Source organism: Mya arenaria, chromosome 12 (assembly GCF_026914265.1).
Source record: "Mya arenaria isolate MELC-2E11 chromosome 12, ASM2691426v1".
Taxonomy (NCBI): Eukaryota; Metazoa; Mollusca; class Bivalvia; order Myida; family Myidae; genus Mya; species Mya arenaria.
The window spans coordinates 9,702,445-9,718,745 of NC_069133.1; the positions used below are offsets into that span (position 1 = coordinate 9,702,445).

The 16,301-nt window shown below is 42.1% G+C and overlaps 1 pseudogene; it reads left to right on the forward strand.

Moving 5' to 3' along the window:
* The first annotated feature begins 201 nt into the window (after positions 1 to 201).
* LOC128210427 (uncharacterized) lies at positions 202 to 9,903 on the forward strand (annotated as a pseudogene).
* Positions 9,904 to 16,301: the final 6,398 nt, after the last annotated feature.

Sequence of the window (16,301 nt, forward strand, 5' to 3'; positions counted from 1 at the left end):
TGTTTTTACTGGTGCTGTATCTCGATAGCCTTTTTATACCCAGTTTTCCCGTTACCCTTGCGGACTGGGGTGTGGGAAAGGCATCGAACATGGTGGGTGACGATCAGTGAACAAGACGAGAAAAGGAAAAGATAGGGGCCATGTGTCGTGCACAACATCTATTGTAGTTCAGCGCTAGCCTTGCTGGCAAGTGTTGCTTTGATGGTCTGGGGTTTGACCGGCAATGGACGGTATAGGGAACATGGTAGCGTTCACAACATAATTTCAGAGCGATACTGCCCAAGTGATGTGTGCTACACCTCGCAGATGGACATGGCCGCTCCCAACCATTATATGAACGGGTACCTGTTGTTGACAAGCTTCCAGGAGTACAGTAAACAGGCTCATTCATATGTACAACACCATTGAACAGAGGTAAACTGTTTATACTGTTCATATATATACAACATCGTTGAACAGGGGTAAAGTGTTTATAATACCCAAATCTGTCCATTGCCAGCGGAAAACTGTTTATACTGTCCATATAGCATGTACATATGTGTAGCGCCGTTGCAAACATCTTTGAACAAAGTTAAACTGTTTATAATGCCCTTTTATTATGTACATATATCATTGCATATGTGAAATATTTAACCCTTGAAATCAGTTCGGTTATTTGTAGACAGAATAATTTAGTCACGCGATAAATGACATTTGAATTCAGCTGTACATTGCGTGTTTTAAGTTTTGCTCCATAAAATAAGCTCCTTCGGCTTGTTACGCTTAAGAACTTTCGAGAAAAAAGGACATGCCTTTTAACATGTACATTTAAAAACACGTGACTGATGTGGTAGCACTTAAAAAGAAGTTTACACGAACATGTCCAAGTAGTGTAGCAGCCTAGCAGCCTATCGTGTATCTAACCTTATGTACGCGTTGTTCCCTCGACTAAGTTACTGCTATGCGTATATTCATGTACACAGATACCCGAATTTGATCGCCGTGGTAAAGAACGCCGATGACATCCAGAAAGCGGTGCAGTTCGCGCGGAAATACAACTTACACGTAACGGTGCGAAGTTCGGGACATGAATATGTGGGCCGTTCCACGTGGGAGGGAAGTTTCCTCATAATCCTGTCCGAGATGAACAAGATGGAGATAGACCTGAGCACGGAAAGGAGCCCACATGGCACGGTTAAGGTGCAGACCGGGATACAATGGCAGGAGATATACGAGAATGTTAGAACTGTGCAATTTTACCATGCATTAAGTCTTATAGCTAATAAAAACATGCAGTTTGAGCATGGAATATGTTTGGTGGTTTTAGAATCGTGCATTTTTTGCTATGTAATAAATCTAATAGATAAATTAACCACGCAGTTCAATACGTTCTGTGGTCGTTATTTAAAGCGAAACAGTTTCTGCATGCAATAAGTTGTTTGCAGATAATTTAACCATGCAGCTTTCAATGTAAAATGATATGGATATCTTTGTAAAATACAGCTTTACCATTCAAAATGCTTGGTGGACAACTGAACAATTTCATTATGATCTGTATATAATTGAACCATGCAGTTTAAAATGCAATAACTTGCATAACTTGCAATAACCGTAAGAAGACTCGGATCGCAAGCAAATGGCCGTGAACGGTACGGAGATTTAGATCAGACATATTTCACCGTGAGCAGTAAGGAGGCTTAGATCACACGAAGTATACTGTAAACGTAAGAAGACTTGAATGAAGCATAGTTAGCCGTAAACCATTAAGATACTCGGAGAATATAAAGTTGAACGCATACCGTCAATAAAGAGACTCGGATCACACGCAGTTGTCCGTAAATCGAAATAAGACTCGGATCACACGGTGTTGACCGTGAACCGTATGGAGGCGCGGATCACACGCAGTTGTCTGTGAACCGTAAGGAATCTCTAATCACACGCAGTTGAACGTAAACCGAAATAAGACTCGGATCATTCGGTGTTGACCGTGAACCGTAAGGAGGCGCGGATCACACGCAGTTGTCCGTGAACCGTAAGGAAACTCTGACCACACGCTGTTGTCCGTGATTCGTGGGGAGACTTGGATCACACGCAGTTGTCCGTGAACCGTGGGGAGACTTGGATCACACGCAGTTTTCCGTGAACCGTAATAAGACTCGGATCACACGCAGTTGACGTGAACCGTAAAGAGGCTCAGAACACACGCAGTCGGCCGTGAACCGTAAAGAGATTCGGATCACGAGCAGCTGACCGTGAACAAAGACGAGGCTCAGATCACACACAGTTGTCCGAGAACCGTAAGAAGACTCGAATCGCGCGCAGTTGGCTGTTAACCGTAAGGAGACTCGGATTACCCGCAGTTGATTGTGAACCGTAAGAAGACTCGAAACACACACAGTTAAACGTGAGCCATGAAGAGACTCTGATCACACGCAGTTATCCGTAAACCGCATGAAGACTTGGATCACAGGCAGTTGACCGTAAACCATGAGGAGGCTCGGATCACACGCAGTTGTCCGTGAACCGTTAGGAGACTCGGATCACACGCAGTTGTTCGTGAACTACGAGGAGGCTCGGATCACACGCAGTTGTCCGAAAACCATGAGGATACACGGATTTTACGCAGCTGACCATCAACCGTAAGGAGACTCGGATCACACGCAGGTGACAGTGAACCTTAAGAAGACTTGGATTACACGCAGTCCGTTTGCACAACTTACCAGGTGAGTTGCGCACTTTCTGCCTGCCTTTTGAGACAATCATGAGACCGTTACCGTGGGTTTTCACAATAATATGGTTTGTCAATGCAAATATATCGAAATGTGTTTCAGTTGAACGCAGTTGGACGTGTTGTGGTTGCCGGCAGCGCCCACACAGGGACCCCAGGAGGCTACACGCTGTGTAGTGGGCACAGCCCCGTGTCCCGTTCCCTTGGATTCGCCGTCGACAACCTGCTAGAGGCTCAGGTATGGACTGGTTAGAAAGATCAAGCGAACTGAGTGCCTTTTACATAAAGATATCTTATTAATGTATTGCGTGTCAAAAGACCAATATCGTGAGCATAAAATATTTTTACAACCTAACCTAACACATGCACGAAAACGCTTCTTGTTCAGGAAATAAATACTAAACAGTATGAAAATCGACACAGTGAGTATTCTTTAAGTAATTATTTAATAATATTAAGTTTTCTTTTTACATAGGTGGTGCTTGCTGACGGTTCGATCGCTACTGCGACAGAGAATAGGACGGTGATTGTCATCCCGGAAGGCGATATCATGTATCACGAGAACGGAGACCTGTTCTGGGCACTTAGGGGCGGCGGTGGGGGCACAATTAGAATTGCCGTCTACTTTGTTTACCGCCTCCATCCAATGTCGTCCCAGATGGTAGTTTTCAGTATGCTCGTCGCCATTGAAATGAACGTTTTGGGGTTAAACTTTTTCGAAGAGGCATTAGAAGTTGTTGAGCAGCTACTGGAGAAAATGCCGCCTACATGGGGTGGCTACTGGCTGCTTAACAACCCCGTCTCCAAAACCATGATCAATTACAAGGGTTTGCTAACATTCTTCTTTAACAAGTTTTTGCCCTGGGATGGATCCGAATATAAAGAATTAGAGCCTGCAGTCAACTGGGCAAGGGGCAAGTAAGTATAAACACGTGTATAAGGAATAAGACACTAATGTTAATGAGCGGCGGCTCTGTTCACTTGAATTTATCTTTCTTTTATAGGAAAGAAATGTCAGTTTATACAAATTCCATTATGCGCGATCTAACAATCTGATACTATAGTCTGACAAATTATAGAATCTTGATTCTGTTTCCTAGATAGAAACGAGTTCTGGTGTCAGTTTTGAGAAGCCATGTGAAAGTAACTCTGTTGGTGATCGAACCCACTACCTCCTGTGTAAGAGGTGGACACCAACACCACTAAACCAATCTGACCATGTTGGGGATCGAATCCGCGATTTCCTCTGTGAGAGGTGAACATAAATACCACTAAACCACTCTCACCCTGTTGAAGATCGAACCCACTAGCTTCTGTATAAGAGGTGGACATAAATACCACTAAACCACTTTCACCCAGTAAGGGATCTAACCCACACCCTCCTATTTGAGGGGTGGACATAAATACTACTAAACCACTCTCACCCTGTAAGGGATCGTACCCACACCCTGCTGTATGAGAGGTGGACACCTTTACCAATTTATCATTTTGACCCAGTTTGGGATCGAACCCACTACCTTCTGTGTGAGAGATGGACATCTACACCACTTAACCACTCTGGCCATGTTGGGGATCGAGCACACTACTTCCTCTTTGAGGGGTGGACGCCCATACCATTAAAGCACTCTCACCCTGTTCGGGATCGAACCCACGCCCTCCTATGTGAGACGTGGACACCTACACCACTAAACCATTCTTTACCTGTCTGGGCTCGAGCTCATTACTTTCAGTGTGAGCGATTGATATAAATACCACTTAACCCTCCTGACCATGTTAGAGATCGACCTATTACCTCCTGTGTGAGAGACGGACACCTACACCACTAAACAATTCTCACTATGATAGGGATCGAACCCTCTACTTCCTGTGTAAGAGATGGACACATTTACCACTAAACCACTCTGACCCTATTAGGGATCGCACCTTCAACCTTCTGTGTGAGAGATGGACACCTACACAACTAAACACTCTCACCCTGTTTGGGATCGAACCCTCTACCACATGAGCAAAGGACACCCATACCACTTAACCATTCTCACCCTTATAGGGATTGAACCCACTACCTTTTGTGTAAGAGATGGACACCTATACCAATAAACCACTCTCACCCTTTTAGGGATCGCACACACTACCTCCTGTGTGAGAGATGGAGACATATACCACTAAACAGCTCTCACCATTTTAGGGATCGTACCCACGCCCTCCTGTGTGAGAGATGGACACCTATACCATTAAACCACTCTCACCCTTTTAGGGATCGAACCCATACCTCATGTGTGAGAGATGGACACCTGTACCACTAAACCACTCTCACCCTTTTAGGGATCGAACCCACTACCTCCTGTGTGAGAGATGAACACCTATACCACTTAACCACTCTCAACCTGTCAGGGATCGAACCAACTACCTTCTGTGTGGGAGATGGACACCTATACCACTAAACCACTATCGACCTGTCAGGGATCGAACCCTCTACCTCCTGTGTGAACGATGGACACCTATACCACTTAACCACTCTAAACCTATCAGGGATCGAACCCACTACCTCCTGTGTGAGAGATGGACACCTATATCACTAAACCACTCTCGACCTATCAGGGATCGAATTCAATATCTCCTGTATGAGAGATGGACACCTATACCACTTAACCACTCTCGACCTGTCAGGGATCGAACCCACTACCTTCTGTGTGAGAGATGGACACCTTTACCTCTAAACCACTCTCGACATGTCAGGGATCCAACCCACTACCTCCTGTGTGAGAGATGGACACCTATACCACTAAACCACTCTCGACCTGTCAGAGATCGAATTCACTACCTCCTAACCTGTGTGAGAGATGAACACATATACCACTTAACCACTCTCGACCCTTTTAGGGATCGAACCCACTACCACCTGTGTGAGAGATGGACACCTATACCATTAAACCACTCTCACCATTTTATGAATCGAACCCATACCTTCTGTGTGAGAGATGGACATTTATACCACTAAACCACTCTCACCCTTTTATGGATCGAACCCACTACCTCCTGTGTGAGAGATGGACACCTATACCACTTAACCACTCTCGACCTGTCAGGGATTTAACCCACTACCTCCTGTGTGAGAGGTGGACACCTGTACCACTTAACCACTCTTAATCTATCAGGGATCGAACCCACTACATCCTGTGTGAAAGATGGACACCTATACCACTAAACCACGCTCGACCTGTCAGGGATCGAACCCACTACCTTCTGTGTGAGAGATGGACACCTATACCACTAAACCACTCTCGACATGTCAGGGATCCAACCCACTACCTCCTGTGTGAGAGATGGACACCTATACCACTAAACCACTCTCGACCTGTCAGAGATCGAATTCACTACCACCTGACCTGTGTGAGAGATGAACACATATACCACTTAACCACTCTCGACCCTTTTAGGGATCGAACCCACTACCACCTATGTGAGAGATGGACACCTATACCATTAAACCACTCTCACCATTTTATGGATCAATCCCATACCTTCTGTGTGAGAGATGGACACCTATACCACTAAACCACTCTCACCCTTCTATGGATCGAACCCACTACCTCCTGTGTGAGAGATGGACACCTATACTACTAAATCACTCTTACCCTTTTAGGGATCGAACCCACTACCTTCTGTGTGAGAAATGGTCACCTATACCACTAAATCACTCTCGACCTGTCAGGGATTTAACCCACTACCTCCTGTGTGAGAGGTGGACAGCTATACCTTTAAACCACTCTCACCCTATTAGAGATCGTACCCACGCCCTCCTGTGTGAGAGGTGGACACCTGTACCAGCAATCCGCCCACATTCTGTTTGGGATCGAACCCATGCCCTGATGTGTGAAAGTTGGACACCTATACCACTAAACCTTTCTCACCCTGTTTGGGATCGAACCCACTACCTCCTGTGTGAGAGATGGACACCTATACCATTTAACCACTTCACCCTATTAGAGATCGTACCCACGCCCTCCTGTGTGAGAGGTGGACAAATTTACCACTAAACCTCCCTCAACCTGTTTGGGATCGAACCCACGCCCTCCTGTGTGAAAGATGAACACCTAAACCATTTAACCACTCTCACCCTGTTAGGGATTGACCCCACTGCCTTCCGTATGAGTGGACATTAATACCACTAAACCAATCTCAACCAGTAGGGGATATAACCCATACCCTCCTATGTGAGGGGTGGACATAAATACCACTAAACCACTCTCAATCTGTAAGGGTTCTAACCCACTCTCATGTGTGAGGGGTGGACATAAATACCACTTAACCACTCTCACTCTGTAAGGGGTCTAACCCACACCCTCATGTGTGAGGGGTGGACATAAATACCAATAAACCACTCTCACCCTGTAAGGGATCTAACCCACACCCTCATGTGTGAGGGGTGGACATAAATACCACTAAACCACTTTCACCAAGTAGGGGATCTAACCCACACCCTCCTGTGGGAGGGGTGGACATAAATACTTTTAAACCACTATCACCCTGTTGGCGACTGTTTACCTGCATGAGAGGGGACACATTTACCACTCTAACTCTAACCATCCCGTAGACATTGGATAATTTTCTTCTGCTATTTTATCGTTTATCATACCGGTATCATATATTTAAAACACTTTATGTACAGGTATGCTACCAGAATCATACAATCATTGATCTTAAATAGACAAGTCGCGAAACTAGGTGTGTACTTTTACTTGAACGTGTAGCTGCACGTGCGTTGAGATTATTTTTGACAAATTCCACTTTAATATAATCCACTTTCCCCGTAGTATCGAATATGTCATGCTAAGTAACACAATGTGTACGTGGCTGGATGATGCATCCACATAAGAAGTGATTTGCAACCTCTCTATTTCCTTATGTGATCGTAAATTGACGTGTAAATAACCATATACTTCATATAAACGTAATGTTCCAACAAATACATGGCCAAAGTTATACTTTATCCTCATGATGCCACCTTGCCATTGTCAATTTCCATTTTTTATGTGTGTTTGAACCTTTTATTCAAATGTTTTTCTCCATTCATGGAATTATGCTGAACCGACAGACCGTAGTTCCTTAATGTCCTGTTCGTCATGAATTTAAAATGATTTTTAACAGACAAGTACCATTCACCTTCACAAACAAGACGGATTTCTGGGAATACGAAAAAGACGTGTATGACTCGCCAATCGTCTGCACATATTTGGCGGGCACTTTGTTGCAGCCAGGACAGGTCGGAAAAGAATTCCGGGCCTTTATGAGGGAGCAGCTGTTTGTGGGGGTGGCCAGAGATTTGTGGATTGGTTGCACAGGGATTCTCTTTGGAGGTAAGCTGGACGGCCATGTTAAGTTTTGAAACAAACCAAAAAGTGTTAGCAAATACTACATTTCAATATAGGTTGGAGGGACAAATTTATCAAAAGTATTCTATAGATATATAATAAAGTTTTAATATACATAATTATCACTTTTTTGATTGTCATCGAAGACGACGTTCACCCTCTCTTTTGTAATACGAAGTTAATTATTAATTAATAATTTAAAAATAGTAATCAAATGCACACCTATCGGATAGGTCACTTTGGCAATCGCAGCGCGCTAAGTGTGTCATATAATGTCGGCTACATTCATCTCTCAGGCAAAACCACGGAAGGTTCCTTAGAGAGCACACCCCTACATCCGGGCTATCAGTCGACAGTGTCGTCATTGTCATGCGGAATTGCCCTGGCCGACGCCGAAAGCGGGGCCCCTCTCTTGAATAAGACCACCGGTAACGACGAGCTTATCGAATACTTCCAGACGTTTGCAAAAGGAGTAAGAAAGTAAGACTTATTGACTCAACATAGTTTGTCTTTACCGGCCTTGTCCCCGTTTTATGTATGATTGCGAGGTCGCGACCTATTGTTGCTAGAGTCGAAGATATTTCTAATATCAAGGTGTCATTTTTTTTATAGTAGTTAATACGATTCGTGCACGAGAAGTGTGCGCATAAGATTCAGATTACCTTCAATGGTACTTTATACCTGTCGTTACACTCAAATTTGTTGCTAATGAAAAAGGGATGGAAAATTGATATCGTAGAAGTGACTCTGCGTGAAGCAAACGTGTATACGAATGACATTCAGATATTCTTTCATTGTATAAGATCAATTTATACTAGTAGGGTTGCAAATGCGACACAATCATACACATAAATCACACAAATAAAGATCTCACCGGCAAATATCACACACATAAATCACACACATTATTTATACGCATTAATGACACGCATCAATACGTTGCCTCAATAGTATACATAAATAACACGCATAAGTTACACACACATACATTACACGCACAAATAACACACATAAATTACACACATAAATAACACACATAAATTGCACACAGAAATAACACGCATACATCACTGGCATAAATCACACGCATTAATAACACGCATAAATAACGCACATACATCACTCGCATAAACCACTCGCATAAATAACGCACATACATCACTCGCATAAATAACACGCATAAATTACGCACATAAATTACTCACATACATCGCTCGCATAAATCACACGCATAAATAACGCACATACATCACTCGCATAAATCACTCGCATAAATAAAATGCATAATTTACGCACATACGGCACTCGCATAAATCACACCTATAGATAACACCCAATAATAACACAACTACATCACTCGCATAAATCACACGCATGAAACGCTTCCCTCTTCGTATTGTGCATTTGAAATTTGTATAATACACACACATACATATACATGAATGACCTATTGCACAAAAGGAATCAGTACTACAAGTGCTTGCAACCTCCCTAGAGTAATTATTACCATCACACTAAATGTACCCCCTTTATTAAGTTGTTATTAAACAACATCAACAGACAAGTGTTACTTATCATCCACGTGCCTTATTTTGCAGTTTCGGGAGCGGCATGTATTTGAATGAACCGTGGAAAGATAGCCCTTACTGGAAGGAGGACTTCTGGGGAACCGAGAATTACGAGCGTCTGTTGCTGATCAAGCGTCTTTACGACCCAGACAATTTCTTCACGTGTCATCACTGTGTCGGTTCTGACGTGATGGATAAAAAGGATCCCGGACCGGCACCGCACGTGGTACACGCGTTCACGTGCCTGGCGTCGTGAAGTTTAGTTATCGTCACATGTCTGGTGTCTCGTTTCCTATTTTGAACATAGCGTGGACTTGTAATTCGTATCATGCCTTTTAAACGTCTTGTATGCAAGTTCTGTATACTAATATCTGCTATGATGTATGTCCTACCAGAAGCTAATGTGCTTACATGTTCACCACCCTCGTTATTAACATTCAAAACAACGTTGGCTATTGCTGCTTTGTCAAAGCTTGTCGGAGGTCATGGCGGATCGCAACATCGGCTTATACGCCTGGTCGTATCTGGACGCCAATTAGTCAATTGGTGATCGAGTGGTTGTTTTGACTTACAGGTCATGTGGGACATGAATGAGTCAATTTCTAAAACGTAACATTTGCATGCAAGGCAAACATAAAAGGATAATATAAATAAGCTGATATTCCGTTTCATTTAATTGAATATGCAAAATATTTAAATGTATGTTCCGATGCGTCGTCCGTTTTCATCAAATCAGTTTGACTGTACACTGAATATATAATTAATCGAAGAGGTGGTCTATACGTTCTGAAACTGAACTCTTATTCTCAATATATCTATTATATATATATGCAGTGTATCTGCTTCATCTTTTTAAAACATCGTTTGCATCTGTATAACTGAAAATATATCAGAATCATATGACATATCACTTACTAATAAATATTTGTGTATGTTAATTGTCTTATCTTCAACACCAAGTCAGTTTGTTGCTGTATTAAGCCCACTATTTTCATCATAGTGTATGATATATTAGTTTAAAAGTACATTGAATATATGATCGATTCGGTGGTATATTAAGGATTTATTCTTATTTTTCGACCGCGATTTTGAAAATCAATGAATTGAAATCAAGTGGTATATCTTAAGCCATTTAATCGACTTCCCACATCAAAGAAACCCTTAGCCATCATTGGCGAATCATCAGGAACTTACTATTGAAGGGCGGGCTCATACTCCAGCGTGGCATCAATACAGACTGCATTTGTTTTACTCAAACGACAAAAACAAAACGACACTTTAAAGTACTGAAACTGACAGTTTGGTGTCGTTTATAGGGCGACACTACGTGACTGTTTATTCGGTGCAAAACTGCAGAGATAAAGTATTTAACATGTTTTGACTAAAATGTATTCGGGTCTGATTTATAATAAATAATGCAAGATTAAAACGGTAAATGCTAATGTTCTTTACGTAGAGTTTTCATAGAATATCTACACAGATACTCCTTGCATATGATATACCAAAATAGTATGGGTTCACCAGACATCAAATATGCACATTATACGGGTATCGATTGCCTTAAATATCAATTGTTATAGCTTATTATCGAACGGTTTAATGCATTGAAGAAAGTACGTAAAACGACTTATCAGAGCTTACGTAACACTAATTGCGCAAAAGTTGCACTTCGGCCTCGATTGCGAATCGCTATTCGTATGTGTAGATTAACTGACATTCACTGAACTCTGATTTTGGTTGTGTGCATTTCCTTACGGATTTTCTAATGCTGCGTTGATCACAAATTTTACATGTGCATCACATATATGGATGTCGTAGTACTCAAAAAGTAGTCCACACGATATCCGAGTGTTCAGAATTTTAAGAATATAAATTTGAAAAATATACCAAGTTAAAATAAATGCGCTCGAATTTTAAGAGTGAGTGTATTGTAAGAGCGTACTTTATATTAGTTTTCTGTTAAAACTGTTCTGGATGCATTTTCTGTGATTTATACTATGTATTCCATTAGATTTCCTTTAATAAAATTTGAATTAAGTTATTCAATACTTTAATCAAAATATTACGCACGGTACATATTATATGACACGACTTTGTAAGCAATTCCATTGTTTTATCAATATGGCGTTTACTTTTACTTTTATTTTCCTTTGCATCAGATCGGCCTTACGAACCGATATTTGTATTTTCCTCCATATCGTATAAAGGTTACTTAAGAACCATACAAAATAAGTAGCATACATGTATTTACTATGAAATTAAAGTACAATGCCAACGACTATAGGTGGTCAGTTAATTAATTGAATTAAATTTAATTTTTAAAAAACTAAGCACTTACTTGTTATTTTTAAAACATAAAATAGGTTGATAATGATGAATTTTGGTTCACTTTAGATTAAACAAACTACATAATTAGTCAGAATATCAATCGGTGCACAACTGTTCTCTTCACTGAAATCTCGCAGTGCACACGGCCACTCAATAACTGAATCAGGCATGAGCTCTGACCATAGGAGAGATGGACTCGAATCTGTTCATGAACGAGTTGGGGTTCCAACTGGAGAGATCAAGGGTTTGGGTGGAGTCGGACAACCGTTTCTTTAGCTGGTCGTACAGCTTGGTCAGAGGATCTGTAAATAAAAGAAGTAAAGAAGTGATTGATGATTGAGTCCCCCGTACTTCGGCATAGTGATTAGAGAACATTTAATTCTGTTTTAGCAGGTGACAGGGATCGATGTCTGTGTTGCACTTGACGTTTTCAATATTGCACCTATAGTTGACCGTGCTGCACCTATAATTGACCGTGTTACACTTAAATTTGACCGTGTTGCACATAATGTTGGCGGTGTTGCACCTATAGTTCACCGTGCTGCACCTATAGTTCACCGTGCTGCACCTATTGTTGTACCTATAGATGAAGGTATTGTATCTATAGATGACGGTGTTGCACCTATAGATGACGGTGTTGCACCTATAGTTGACGGTGTTGCACCTATAGTTGACGGTGTTGCACCTATAGATGATGGTGTTGCACCTATAGATGATGATGTTGCACCTATAGTTGACGGTGTTGCACCTATAGTTGACGGTGTTGCACCTATAGATGATGGTGTTGCACCTATAGATGATGATGTTGCACCTATAGTTGACGGTGTTGCACCTATAGTTGATGATGTTGCACCTATAGTTGATGATGTTGCACCTATAGTTGACGGTGTTGCACCTATAGATGATGATGTTGCACCTATAGTTGATGGTGTTGCACCTATAGTTGACGGTGTTGCACCTATACTTGACCATGCTTCACCTATTGTTGCACCTATAGATGAAGGTATTGTACCTATAGATGACGGTGTTGCACCTATAGTTGACGGTGTTGCACCTATAGATGACGGTTTTACACATATAGTTGACGGTGTTGCACCTATAATTGACGGTGTTGCACCTAAAGTTGACGGTGTTGCACCTATAGTTGACGGTGTTGCACCTATAGTTGATGATGTTGCACCTATAGTTGATGATGTTGCACCTATAGTTGATGATGTTGCACCTATAGTTGATGATGTTGCACCTATAGTTGATGATGTTGCACCTATAGTTGATGATGTTGCACCTATAGTTGATGATGTTGCACCTATAGATGATGATGTTGCACCTATAGTTGATGCTGTTGCACCTATAGTTGATGATGTTGCACCTATAGTTGATGATGTTGCACCTATAATTGACGGTGTTGCACCTATAGTTGATGATGTTGCACCTATAGTTGATGATGTTGCACCTATAGTTGATGATGTTGCACCTATAATTGACGGTGTTGCACCTATAGTTGACGGTGTTGCACCTATAGTTGACGGTGTTGCACCTATAATTGACGGTGTTGCACCTATAGATGACGGTGTTGCACCTATAGTTGACGGTGTTGCACCTATAGTTGACGGTGTTGCACCTATAGTTGACGGTGTTGTACCTATAGATGATGATGTTGCACCTATAGTTGATGATGTTGCACCTATAGTTGACGGTGTTGCACCTATAGTTGACGGTGTTGCACCTATAGTTGACGGTGTTGCACCTATAGTTGACGGTGTTGCACCTATAGTTGATGATGTTGCACCTATAGTTGATGATGTTGCACCTATAGTTGATGATGTTGCACCTATAGATGATGATGTTGCACCTATAGTTGACGGTGTTGCACCTATAGTTGACGGTGTTGCACCTATAGTTGACCATGCTGCACCTGTAGATGACGGTATTGCACCTATAGATGACGGTATTGCACCTATAGATGATGGTGTTGCACCTATAGTTGACGGTGTTGCACCTATACTTGACCATGCTGCACCTATACTTGACCATGCTTCACCTATTGTTGCACCTATAGTTGATGATGTTGCACCTATAGTTGATGATGTTGCACCTATAGTTGACGGTGTTGCACCTATAGATGATGATGTTGCACCTATAGTTGACGGTGTTGCACCTATAGATGATGATGTTGCACCTATAGTTGACGGTGTTGCACCTATACTTGACCATGCTGCACCTATACTTGACCATGCTGCACCTATACTTGACCATGCTTCACCTATTGTTGCACCTATAGATGAAGGTATTGTACCTATAGATGACGGTGTTGCACCTATAGATGACGGTGTTGCACCTATAATTGACGGTGTTGTATCTATAGTTGACGGTGTTGCACCTATAGATGATGATGTTGCACCTATAGTTGACGGTGTTGCACCTATACTTGACCATGCTGCACCTATACTTGACCATGCTTCACCTTTTGTTGCACCTATAGATGAAGGTATTGTACCTATAGATGACGGTGTTGCACCTATAGTTGACGGTGTTGCACCTATAGATGACGGTTTTACACATATAGTTGACGGTGTTGCACCTATAATTGACGGTGTTGCACCTAAAGTTGACGGTGTTGCACCTATAGTTGACGGTGTTGCACCTATAGTTGATGATGTTGCACCTATAGTTGATGATGTTGCACCTATAGTTGATGATGTTGCACCTATAGTTGATGATGTTGCACCTATAGTTGATGATGTTGCACCTATAGTTGATGATGTTGCACCTATAGTTGATGATGTTGCACCTATAGATGATGATGTTGCACCTATAGTTGATGCTGTTGCACCTATAGTTGATGATGTTGCACCTATAGTTGATGATGTTGCACCTATAATTGACGGTGTTGCACCTATAGTTGATGATGTTGCACCTATAGTTGATGATGTTGCACCTATAGTTGATGATGTTGCACCTATAATTGACGGTGTTGCACCTATAGTTGACGGTGTTGCACCTATAGTTGACGGTGTTGCACCTATAATTGACGGTGTTGCACCTATAGATGACGGTGTTGCACCTATAGTTGACGGTGTTGCACCTATAGTTGACGGTGTTGCACCTATAGTTGACGGTGTTGTACCTATAGATGATGATGTTGCACCTATAGTTGATGATGTTGCACCTATAGTTGACGGTGTTGCACCTATAGTTGACGGTGTTGCACCTATAGTTGACGGTGTTGCACCTATAGTTGACGGTGTTGCACCTATAGTTGATGATGTTGCACCTATAGTTGATGATGTTGCACCTATAGTTGATGATGTTGCACCTATAGATGATGATGTTGCACCTATAGTTGACGGTGTTGCACCTATAGTTGACGGTGTTGCACCTATAGTTGACCATGCTGCACCTGTAGATGACGGTATTGCACCTATAGATGACGGTATTGCACCTATAGATGATGGTGTTGCACCTATAGTTGACGGTGTTGCACCTATACTTGACCATGCTGCACCTATACTTGACCATGCTTCACCTATTGTTGCACCTATAGTTGATGATGTTGCACCTATAGTTGATGATGTTGCACCTATAGTTGACGGTGTTGCACCTATAGATGATGATGTTGCACCTATAGTTGACGGTGTTGCACCTATAGATGATGATGTTGCACCTATAGTTGACGGTGTTGCACCTATACTTGACCATGCTGCACCTATACTTGACCATGCTGCACCTATACTTGACCATGCTTCACCTATTGTTGCACCTATAGATGAAGGTATTGTACCTATAGATGACGGTGTTGCACCTATAGATGACGGTGTTGCACCTATAATTGACGGTGTTGTATCTATAGTTGACGGTGTTGCACCTATAGATGATGATGTTGCACCTATAGTTGACGGTGTTGCACCTATACTTGACCATGCTGCACCTATACTTGACCATGCTTCACCTTTTGTTGCACCTATAGATGAAGGTATTGTACCTATAGATGACGGTGTTGCACCTATAGATGACGGTGTTGCACCTATAGATGACGGTGTTGCACCTATACTTGACCATACTGCACCTATACTTGACCATGCTTCACCTATTGTTGTACCTATAGATGAAGGTATGGTACCTATAGATGACTGTGTTGCACCTATAGATGACGGTGTTGCACCTATAGTTGACGGTGTTGCACCTATAGTTGACGGTTTTGTACCTATAGATGACGGTGTTGCACCTATAGATGAAGGTATTGTACCTATAGATGACGGTATTGCACCTATAGATGAAGGCATTGTACCTATATATGACGGTGTTGCACCTATAGTTGACGGTGTT